The sequence below is a fragment of the Bison bison genome, unplaced genomic scaffold, assembly GCF_000754665.1.
Source record: "Bison bison bison isolate TAMUID 2011002044 unplaced genomic scaffold, Bison_UMD1.0 scf7180017864538, whole genome shotgun sequence".
NCBI classification, from domain to species: domain Eukaryota; kingdom Metazoa; phylum Chordata; class Mammalia; order Artiodactyla; family Bovidae; genus Bison; species Bison bison.
The window spans coordinates 6,916,487-6,928,210 of record NW_011495086.1 but is presented as its reverse complement, the minus strand read 5'-3'; the positions used below and the strand labels follow the sequence as shown (position 1 = coordinate 6,928,210).

Below are 11,724 nucleotides of genomic sequence, written 5' to 3'. Positions count from 1 at the left end.
GGGAAGCCCAATTAGGAAGAAAGCATTGCCTAAGTATCACAGTTTATTGCTAAGTGTGAGGATATTTAGTAGACTTAGTAAGGACCAATCAAAGGGAAAAAAAAAATCTACCTTGGCAAACTACAGTGCAACTGATCTAATACATACACACACACACACATATATATAATATACATATATAATAATTCTTTTTATATTCCAATTACAGATAATGCAAATTTCATTGAATGTATTAGAATTTGGTTAACTTAAAACATTGTCCTGGTCTTATTATCTCAGAAAACTCAAGAATGCAATAGAGATAGAAAGAAATGATGACTTTTTCCTTCTTCTCTTATAGACTCTTTGGCTAGTCTGATAAATGACATAAGACAGATTAATGAAAGAAAAACACATTTAATTTAATTCTGTACATATAAGAGGCTCAAGGAGAGTCAGGTTAATTTGCATTCCTCTGCTAAGGAGAAGGGGGCGGGGCCTGGGACTTCAAAGGCAGGTCCATTGGCAGCAAAATAAAAATGTTTTTCCTGCTCTCTTCAGGTTATCCCAATGTCACCTACCATGAGCAACAAAGTCTTCAGAGACACCTTCTAGGAGGTGGTGCAGGGGAAGCAGTGTGGGAAGTGGAAGCTTTTGGAGACAGTGGAGCTTCAGGTCAGTCTGAAGAACTATGACCTCAGAAGGAGAAATGCTTTGGGGACATGCAAGGAAAGTTATGACAAACCTAGATAGCATATTGAAAAACAGAGATACTACTTTGCCAACAAAGGTCCATCTAGTCAAGGTTATGGTTTTTCCAATGGTCATGTATGGATGTGAGAGTTGGACTGTGAAGAAAGCTGAGTGTCGAAGAATTGATGCTTTTGAACTGCGGTGTTGGAGAAGACTCTTGAGAGTCCTTTGGACTGCAAGGAGATCCAACCAGTCCATCCTAAAGGAGATCTGTCCTGGGTGTTAATTGGAAGGACTGATGCTGAAGCTGAAACTCCAATACTTTGGTCACCTCATGTGAAGAGTTGACTCATTGGAAAAGACCCTGGTGATGGGAGGGATTGGGGACAGGAGGAGAAGGGGATGACAGAAGATGAGATGGCTGGATGGCATCACCGACTCAATGGATGTGAGGCTGGGTGAACTCCGGGAGTTGGTGATGGACAGGGAGGCCTGGCGTGGTGCAATTCATTGGGTCGCAAAGAGTCGGACACGACTGAGCGACTGAACTGGACTGAGTTGAAGATTAAGTCTTCTACATGCCCCAGGTTCTCTGCATGTGTTCTGGAGACCAGCACCACTGTGACGAGGCCAAGGTTGTGGATTTCCCCGACATGGACATGGTTAGATACTGAAGAAACCCAACAAGAATAAGAAACTGGTCAAGAAGATGGCCAAGAAGTATGATACCTTTTTTGTTTCAGAGTCTGATCAAACAGATCCCACATATCCTCAGTGGAAGCCTGAATAATTCTGGCAAGTTTCCTTCCTTGCTGACCCACAATGAGAATGTGGTGGCCAAAGCTGATTAAGTGAAGTCCACCATCAAGTTCTAGATAAAGAAGGTGCTGTGTCTGGCCATAGCTCTTGGCCACACAAAGATGACAGATGATGTTAAAAATCCACTTAGCTTTCAAATTCTTGGTGCCACTGCTCAAGAAAACTTGGCAGAAGGTCTGGGTTTTAACATTAAGAGCACCATGGGGAAAGCCCAGTGCCTGTACTAAGGTACAAGCTTAATAAACCATACTCCCACCATTTATAAAACAACAACAATAACATGATTTTCCTGCCATGTAGACATAATGGGACACAGAGAAAGCTTTGAACAAAGATGTGTTGCTAAATTCTACCCAGACTATCAAAACCAGCTTATAATCTTTGTAGTTATCTCTGTAGATTACTCTCTTCTTGGTATGGACCCTCCCTCTAAATTCTTATAGGCAGTTAAGTAAACTTCCAGACTCTTTAGTCTCTTAAAACTAATCAGCCTAAAATAATGCTCATAACAAGGAGACAGATTTGTGGGGGCAGACTTTGCTCCCCTACAAGATTCATATGGTCCTAAATTTGCATGGGCCTTACTTACAATTCCTATTTTATTAAGATATTATAAAATTGTTATCAAATTAAAAGAATCAAATAATGCAAACACTTTGAAAAAGAATCACTAATCATGTATCAAAACTAAAATTAAAATTTTACTAGATAGATTTTTGTGTTAATAATAATCTAGCAAAAAAATCTCAGTTACAGAAAAAATGTTACATAAAGCCACAGAGATAACAATAAATAAATACAGCTGCTACTGCTGCCTAGGAGAGACATTCAGAACCTCTGCATTGGTAAAGCTCTCCCACATACTATGAGGACTTCCCTGGTTGTCCAGTGGTTAAGAATCAATGTTGCAATGCAGGGGATAAGGGTGTGATTCCCCAGTAAGCTAACTAAGATCCCACATGCCGTGGACCTAAGCCCGCATGTCACAACTAGAGACTGTGTGAGCCACAATGAAAGAAACTGCATGAGGCAAAGAAGATACTTCATGCAGTCAAAGATAAATAAATAAATAGCCATTACAAGGAAGACACACTATTTAAGAGCAGTATTTATTCTGATTGGCCTATGCTTTTTCTGAAAGAGTTGTTAGATATTTTGAATATCTTTGCTGATTTTGGCAAACTGTTACCTGTGTTGAATTTCAATGTGTAGGCTGCCATCTCCTGCTAGTTCAAGATGTTAGGCACTGGGTCTGTGAGTGGCTTTATACTGTGGTCAACTAGGGGGATAATCCTCTTGACCATAAAAAAGGAATTTATACTTGAGTCAAGACAGGAATGTTCATGAAGCCATTCCATGTTCCATGGGGTAGAAGCCATTGAGCTATCTCAGGTCCAAAAGAAGGCAAAAGTTAAATCATTGTGTTTTGAAGGTTAGAAAGGAAAAGCAGAGTTCTTTCTTCTGCACATAAAGTTCCAGTATCTGCAGAGCTCATCCAAGTTTTCTTCAAGTAGCTTACACATCTCCCTAAATTTAGCCTATGAAATTACCTACCCCTATCAAAACTGACAACTACCACACCCTGGTGTCCCCTGCCTTCCAAGATGGCCCAACTCTTGTCTGTGGAGTGTGTGTCTCCTTGAATTAACCTTCTTTTGTTTTACTGTGGCCTGTTCTTGAATCCTTTACTGTGTGAAGCCAAGAATCTACACTCAGCGGCTGTTCCAAGGACTTGCCTAAGACCTGGAACGTGACCATTCTCTCAGAGTGCACTTTTTTCCCTGTAACACTAGCCCCAAGTACTTCTCGTCTTATTTTGAAATAAGGACATTGAACATGTAGTTGGTTTAGGAATAAGGTGGGCTCTTAATCTGATATGATAAGTGTTTTATAAGGGGATGAGGATATGAAGACTGAGAAACCCTGGGAGAATGTTTAAAGGCAGAGATTGGAGTTATGCACCTGCAGTAAGGAACACCAATGATTCTTGCAAAACAACAGAAGCCAGAAAAATCTCTACAGATTTCAAAGGGAGCATGGCACTGCTGATACCAGAATTTCAGGCTTCTAGGCTTCAAAACTGACAGAACACTTTTACATTGCTTGAGCTTCTTAGTTTGTGGAATTTCATCATGGCAGAAACTATTATTTCTATCTAAGGAAATGTTCACCTAATTAAAATGAATGTTAAACTATTATATTTTATGCCAGTTACATTCCTAGGAAGATTGCTTTTTGTGTTGATTCTTCTTCCACAAAAATAAAAGCACAAGAGTAGAATATAGAATCCCTGTCTTCCTTTTTCTATGATGTTTGTACTTAGTTCAGTCTTTAAAATCCCCCAATTCATGTTCTTACACAAAAAGATTTCAGACAAAACCCCTACAGTACTCTTGAAAATATTTCAAGTCGTGACATGCTTTATCAAGAAGCAAAGTCTCCTACACTACTTCTTAAACAAAGACATATAGTCATATCTGAAATGGTCTACTTATAAACTATTTCTGTTAACAAAGACAAATGAAGTTTTTACTTTATTTTTCTATAAAATTGCCTGTTACCTAGTAGGCCATTATTAAATATTTCTTGACTATGTGATTATATTAATATATGAATGGATGTAAAACAAAAAGTAACTGTGATAAGTAGCAATGAAATTGTACTTAAGATTTGCTTTATAAAGTTTATTTGCTTTATAAACTACAGAAGGAAAAATTCAGACAGAGGCATTATCTGTTTTTAAGGTAATAGCATATTGCTTGGGATATAGAAAGAAGCTATTATTATTATTTTTCTTTTTGTCTCTTATTTTGCCATTGTAGTTATGTAAACAAATACGCTTGGAGAAGGAAACAGTGATCATCTTCAAATGTTCTAGTACTTTTCTGTCAAGAATGAGTACAGATTCAGAAATGCCAAGCATTAAAGCACTAATAGAATCATCCATAGTTAGGAAATAGGAAATTTCCCTCTAGGTTTGACTCACGATTATGGTCATAAAATAGTTTGACCCAGAAGCACTTAAGAAGTGCCACACAGTGAAAGGATTATGTTAATTTGGATTATATATGGATGCAACTCTGGGAAAGCTATGTATAGTGAAGGTTCTGTTGCTGAATTATAAGTTGTTGGGTGCCTAGGCTCCACAGACATTGAAAGATTTTCTATTCAAAGATAGGCAGCTAAAATGACTTCATGCAAGTTTTGAGGAAATTATGAATGTTAGAATGTATTGCTCTCTATTATATTAGAACATATATCCCAAATTTCAAGAAATCAGCTTCTGTTGTTTTATGAACAGTACCAGAGATCAACTCTCTGGCATTCAAATCAATTGATGAGATTTATCCTTTTTAATTCAGTCAAAATATATTTAGATGTGGTAGAGGGGGAAACAACATAAAGGGTTTTAAAGAATATTTATATATCCTTACATGCCTCTCAAACTATAATTTTGTTCCTCTTTATTTTTAAACTTTGAGGCATTTCTCACAGTTTCTGATAAACCAAATTTCTTCCTTCTTGCTTTTGAGTATACGTGTATATTTTATATACCGTCAAGAGATGGGAATTCTTTATAAATCTTTTTTTAATTTATTTTAATTAGAGGCTAATTACTTTACAATATTGTATTGGTTTTGCCATACATCAATATGAATCTGCCACGGGTATACCCATGTTCCCAATGCTGAACCCCCCTCCAACCTCCCTCCCCATACCATCCCTCTGGGTCATCCCAGTGCACCAGCCCCAAGCATCCTGTATTCTGCATCAAACCTAGACTGGCGATTCATTTCTTATATGATATTACACATGTTTCAATGCCATTCTCCCAAATCACCCCCCCTCCCTCTCCCACAGAGTCCAAAAGACTGTTCTATACATCTGTGTGTCTTTTGCTGTCTCGCATTCAGGGTTATCGTTACCATCTTTCTAAATTCCATATATATGCGTTAGTATACTGTATTGGTGTTTGTCCTTCTGGCTTACTTCACTCTGTATAATAGGCTCCAGTTTCATCCACCTCATTAGAACTGATTCAAATGTATTCTTTTTAATGGCTGAGTAATACTCCATTGTGTATATGTACCACAGCTTTCCCATCCATTCATCTGCTGATGGACATCTAGGTTGCCTCCATGTCCTGGCTATTATAAACAGTGCTGCGATGAACATTGGGGTACACGTGTCTCTTTCAATTCTGGTTTCCTTGGTGTGTATGCCCAGCAGTGGGATTGCTGGGTCATATGGGAGATGGGAATACTCTACCACCTGACCTGCCTCCTGAGAAATCTATATGCAGGTCAAGAATCAACACTTAGAGCTGGACATGGAACAACAGACTGGTTCCAAATAGGAAAAGGAGTACGTCAAGGCTGTATATTGTCACCCTGCTTATTTAACTTATATGCAGAGTACCTCATGAGAAATGCTGGACTGGAAGAAGCACAAGGTGGAATCAAGATTGCCGGGAGAAATATCAATAACCTCAGATATGTAGATGATACCACCCTTATGGCAGAAAGTGAAGAGGAACTAAAAAGCCTCTTGGTGAAAGTGAAAGAGGAGAGTGAAAAAGTTGGCTTAAAGCTCAACATTCAGAAAACAAAGATCATGGCATCTGGTCCCATCACTTCATGGCAAATAGATGGGGAAATAATGGAAACAGTGAGAGATTTTATTTTCTTGGGCTCCAAAATCACTGCAGATTGTGACTGCAGCCATGAAATTAAAAGATGCTTACTCCTTGGATGAAAAGCTATGACCTACCTAGACAGCATATTAAAAAGCAGAGACAAGAGTTAGTGGACAAAGGTCCATCTAGCTACTACCATAGCTTTGACTACTACTACTACCACTAATTTTCCAATAGTCATGTATGGTTTTGAGAGTTGGACCATAAAGATTGCTGAGCGCTGAAGAACTGATGTTTTTTGAACTATGGTATTGGAGAAGACTCTTGAGAGTCCCTTGGACTGCAAGGAGATCAAAGCAGTCAATCATAAAGGAAATTATTCCTGAATACTCATTGGAAGGGCTGATATTAAGGCTGAAACTCCAAAACTTTGGCCACCTGACGCAAAGAACTGACTCATTGGAAAAGACCCTGATGCTGGGAAAGATTGAAGGTGAGAGGAGAAGGGGATGACAGAGGATGAGATGGTTGAATGGCATCACTGACTCGATGGACACGAATTTGAGTAAGCTTTGGGAGATGGTGATGAAGAGAAACCTGGCGTGCTGTAGTCCATGGGGTCACAAAGAGTTGGATACGACTGAGCGACTGAATTGAATTGAACTTAACTGATATATTTTGCGTGTGTATTATTTCTTAATATCATTTCCTAGATGTATTGGATTTGATCCACAGAGAGAGAATTGACATTAAGCTGTCATTTTGAAAATAATAATGCCTAAAAGGTTCATTTCCAGGATTTGGTAAATGTCATACACTGTGACTTCTTGGACGTGGATCAGTATGTGTTAAAACCAGTTTTAATCTGATTTTATTCTGATCCTATCATTTCAGAAGCATCTTCTCACCAGTTCCATCTCTTGGTATTTTAATACACACTCAAGTTGACTCACCAGAGGTGTGTCTTAAAGTACAAAGTGTTGTTTGGATTTCATACAGCACTAACATCAATGGAGAAGTCACAATTAAAAAGAATTTATTCTTTACACAGCTAGCTGATTTCATTATTGACATCTATGCTTTTCAAGGGGTCTTATTTTTTTATGTTCAATTTAAAGCTAATATGTTTTGTATTTTCGAGCCAACAAGACAAAAGAATTTCTGTAGCTAATGAAATAAGATCTATTGGTCTCACAGACATGTGGGACAGAAGATGTGTGACTGACCACATTTTAAGAAGGTGATTTGATTTTCATATCGGAATACATTTGGGGACCAACTTTGAACAATAACTTGTCCCTTAAGGTTCCTGGAATCTTGTACTTTTGCTAGTGAAAGGTCCTGACAAACTGAAATGCAAAGAAACTTCTCCCATTTAAACACTTTCCACATTTACAATTTTCTCACTATGTCTCAGACTAGTCAAGTTGTCAGACACAAATGAAAACAGACTTCCCTTTATGCAATGCTTTCTATGGCCCTATAAATAGTAAGTCTCCCTGCTTGCCAGTACATGGGAAGCCAACCATTGTTTTCTTTTAGAATCACAGTATGAAAGTTAATATTAACTGGACCATGTTGTAGTTTCTTTTAAAGATATTTAACAAGGAGCCACCAAAATCTTTGTAGGGAAATTGACCCAGACAATTTAGATGCATCATTCATAAATCAGAAACAAAACTGCTTCAAAAGATTCCCAAATATGAATCGATAAAGCCTTGTTCCAGCACCATGATGTAGTTGGGTGGTTAGTAAGTGTTATGATCATATAATTTATTATCCAAACCTGCGTGTTTTGGAGTGAATGAGGGGAGTTATTAATTGTTCAGGAAAACAAGCATAATGGAAAGGTCTTGGGCAAGCTTTAGCGTATGCTTACCCAGTTTGCAACTTAATGAAATCTCTCAATATCAAGTAGTATCTGATGGGCTTGTGTTTCAACAGACAAATCCATAAGGTATATGTTAATTATGTTTAATTAGCAGACACATATACAGTAATATACAGATATTTTCTTATTCTAAAACCACTTGATTAATAAGAAAATAAAACCCCAGACTTGACACTTCTTAACTGTATGGTCCAACTTGTTTAACTAATTGACCGATATGGAAACACACATTAATATTGCTTAATAAATACTTTGCTGTGTGCTTAGTTGTTCAGTCATGCCCGACTCTTTGGGCCCCATGGACTGTAGTCTGCCAGGCTCCTTTGTCCATGGAAATTCTCCAGGCAAGAACACTGGAGTGGGTTGTCATGCCTCCAGGCGATCTTCCCAACCCAGGGATCAAACCTAGGTCTTTTTTTTTTTTTTTTTTTTTACCATGTAAGCCACCAGAGAAACCCTCTGAGCCACCAAGGAAACCTGCCATAATATTTGGAATGCTTTGTCAGAAAACTAATATTGTTACAGTGTATAATAATAATATAAAACTATTGGTTTGCTAAATTTGATTTTATCATTCATATTTAAGCAAATGAAAAATAAGTACTATTTCCAGATGTTACACATTATGCACAAATGCTCATGCTTATGAATCGAAATTGTAGATGAATCTTTTACTTCTACCACTACTGCCAAAAGATTTTTCTTTTTTTTAAGAAATCCCCATCCAAGAAGTTAAACGTCTCTGGCACTTTATGTAGGTTAGTTATCCCAAATTATGGATCCAGGAGGCTCAATCTTAAGTACAATTGAGATTTAAAATTGCTTTTTGTCTAAAGCAATTATAATTTATAGGCTTGCTGCCTGAAAAAGAACCCATGTGAATGTATCTTTACTTCCTTTTCTAGTGCAAAAATTATTGTTCTGTTCCGAGCACATTTTAATAAAATGATAGGTCAATCTAACAGTTTCTGGTCTTATTTGTGAATTTTATATGACAAACATATTTAGGATATTTCATAACTCAATGTATTTTCCCAGTTGTCCTAGTTAACCTGTAATTGTGTAACAAACATGCTTGATTTGAAATCGATTACTGTCAATGTGATTAATCAGCATCCCAAAGTAAAATTTATTTACTTTACAAATTAAATGGGTATTTTGATGTACAAATTTATATTATAGTTACTTAATCCAATGTTAATTTTTTTTTAATCTTCATTATTTTAACAAGAAGCTTAGCTTATATGTAATGCTTTTATAAGCTTAGGTATTTTGAAATTTAATTATACATTTTCCCTCTTTACAACCTATATTATGATCTAACCGAGTTTGTTTAGAAAAATCTATAATCATTTTATAAATGCCAATGGTTTTAGTTTATCCTTTGCATAGGTATGTTAATTAAAGATATGCTTGTTTTTTTCGTTTTGTTTTATTTTCATCAATGTGAAAAATGAACTCTGATACAAGTACAAAATTAGAATAAGACAGATTACAAGGCTGAAATGGATTGTAAATCAACTTCTGTACTGTGAATATTTTATAGCAGGCATTTGCAAAGTAAAAAATCTGACATTTATACAGCAATGCATGCATAATTTCCCTCTTACATGTTATTTCCCTGAAATGAAAGTAATTTTAAAATGCAAGGTCAAAGAAATGATTACCCCTAACAAATAGTAATAGAAGTTGAGGACAAGTATCAGGAAGCAGTTTGGCATTTTTCTGTTCTGTAGAGCATTTAATATCTAATTAGATATTAGACACCTTCAGATAAGACTAAGAAAGTTGAAGTAGGAAATCTTTGCTGGAGATAACTTCAAAGTAGATAAATCATTCCGTTAATTTAATAGCTGTTTTGTTTCTGGCCCAAACACAGTTGAACTGTACTTGTGGGACTCCATTATCTCCTATATCTGATAAATGGTATGACCAGGACAACCTCAGTCTCCGCAGGAGAGACACTGAACAAATTGTCAGCATGATTTACATACAAGTTGTCAACAGCATCTGGGTTGCTCTGTGAAAGAATGATGGGTAACAGATGTTCTGGGAAATGCTACCATCTGCCCTTTCTCAAAATACATCCCCTGTGAAACAATACATTTGAATGGATGCCACCGTGATACCTTTCTTTTGAAAAACTTGAACATCCTCAATATTTCAATGTTACTTGTGGCCATCACAAAAGCAAACGGGCTTAAGAGTATAAATGCAATCAGGCTAAGTAAGCTGACAGATCCTTAAAAGGTCTTTAAATTTAGTCACATAGTTTGGAAAGAGAATGCTTGATGACTCTCTAGGGGGTATACTGGAAAAATTGTATCAGGAGGTCAAGAACTCCACTTGTGCTTATCTATTGAATGATGTCACACTAGTGTATTATTTCATAAGCGATTTGTTGAAACTCTGCAGTGCTTTCATAATATTTTAAAACTATTTGCTGCATGCACCTGTTGTATAGATATAAACTTAGCAATGTATCAGTGTGTGGAAGCTTAAGTGTGCAACAGTTGATCAGTACTAACAATAGTAGTGGGTCAAGGTTCTCAACAGGAAAAATTACCCACTTTCTTAATCCATTTCTCCTCAATATGAATTATTTTTTTTAAATAAAATATTTCTTCTATAGAAAGGGTGACAAGATAGGTATTTGCTGGACTTGGAACCCAATGTGCAATGAAAAATTCCATTGAATTTAACTGTATTTTAAAAACCTACCAGTTTTATATACCAAATTATTAATAAGAACATTATTTGTAAACATACAATTAATGCAAGAAAACATTCACAATTTTTTTTCTCTGTGGATTTGTCTTATTTCAAATCCTAATGTATAGACTCCTTAAGCTTGTGATGATAATACATGTTTTAAAATAGGATAATAGAACACTTTCTAACACCATATACAAAAATAAACTCAAAATGGATTAAAGATCTCAACGTAAGACCAGAAACTATAAAACTCCTAGAGGAGAACATAGGCAAAACACTCTCTGACATACATCACAGCAGGATCCTCTATGACCCACCTCCCAGAATATTGGAAATAAAAGCAAAAATAAACAAATGGGACCTAATTAAACTTAAAAGCTTCTGCACATCAAAGGAAACTATTAGCAAGGTGAAAAGACAGCCTTCAGAATGGGAGAAAATAATAGCAAATGAAGCAACCGACAAACAACTAATCTCAAAAATATACAAGCAACTCCTCCAGCTCAACTCCAGAAAAATAAATGACCCAATCAAAAAATGGGCCAAAGATCTAAATAGACATTTCTCCAAAGAAGACATACAGATGGCTAACAAACACATGAAAAGATGCTCAACATCACTCATTATCAGAGAAATGCAAATCAAAACCACTATGAGATACCATTTCACACCAGTCAGAATGGCTGCGATCCAACAGTCTACAAATAATAAATGCTGGAGAGGGTGTGGAGAAAAGGGAACCCTCTTACACTGTTGGTGGGAATGCAAACTAGTACAGCCACTATGGAGAACAGTGTGGAGATTCCTTAAAAAACTGGAAATAGAACTGCCTTATGATCCAACAATCCCACTGCTGGGCATACACACTGAGGAAACCAGAAGGGAAAGAGACACGTGTACCCCAATGTTCATCACAGCACTGTTTATAATAGCCAGGACATGGAAGCAACCTAGATGTCCATCAGCAGATGAATGGATAAGCAAGCAGTGG

At 36.7% G+C, this 11,724-nt stretch overlaps 1 pseudogene; it reads left to right on the top strand.

Moving 5' to 3' along the window:
• Positions 1-561: 561 nt before the first annotated feature.
• LOC104982713 lies at positions 562-1,718 on the top strand (annotated as a pseudogene).
• The last annotated feature ends 10,006 nt before the right edge of the window (positions 1,719-11,724 follow it).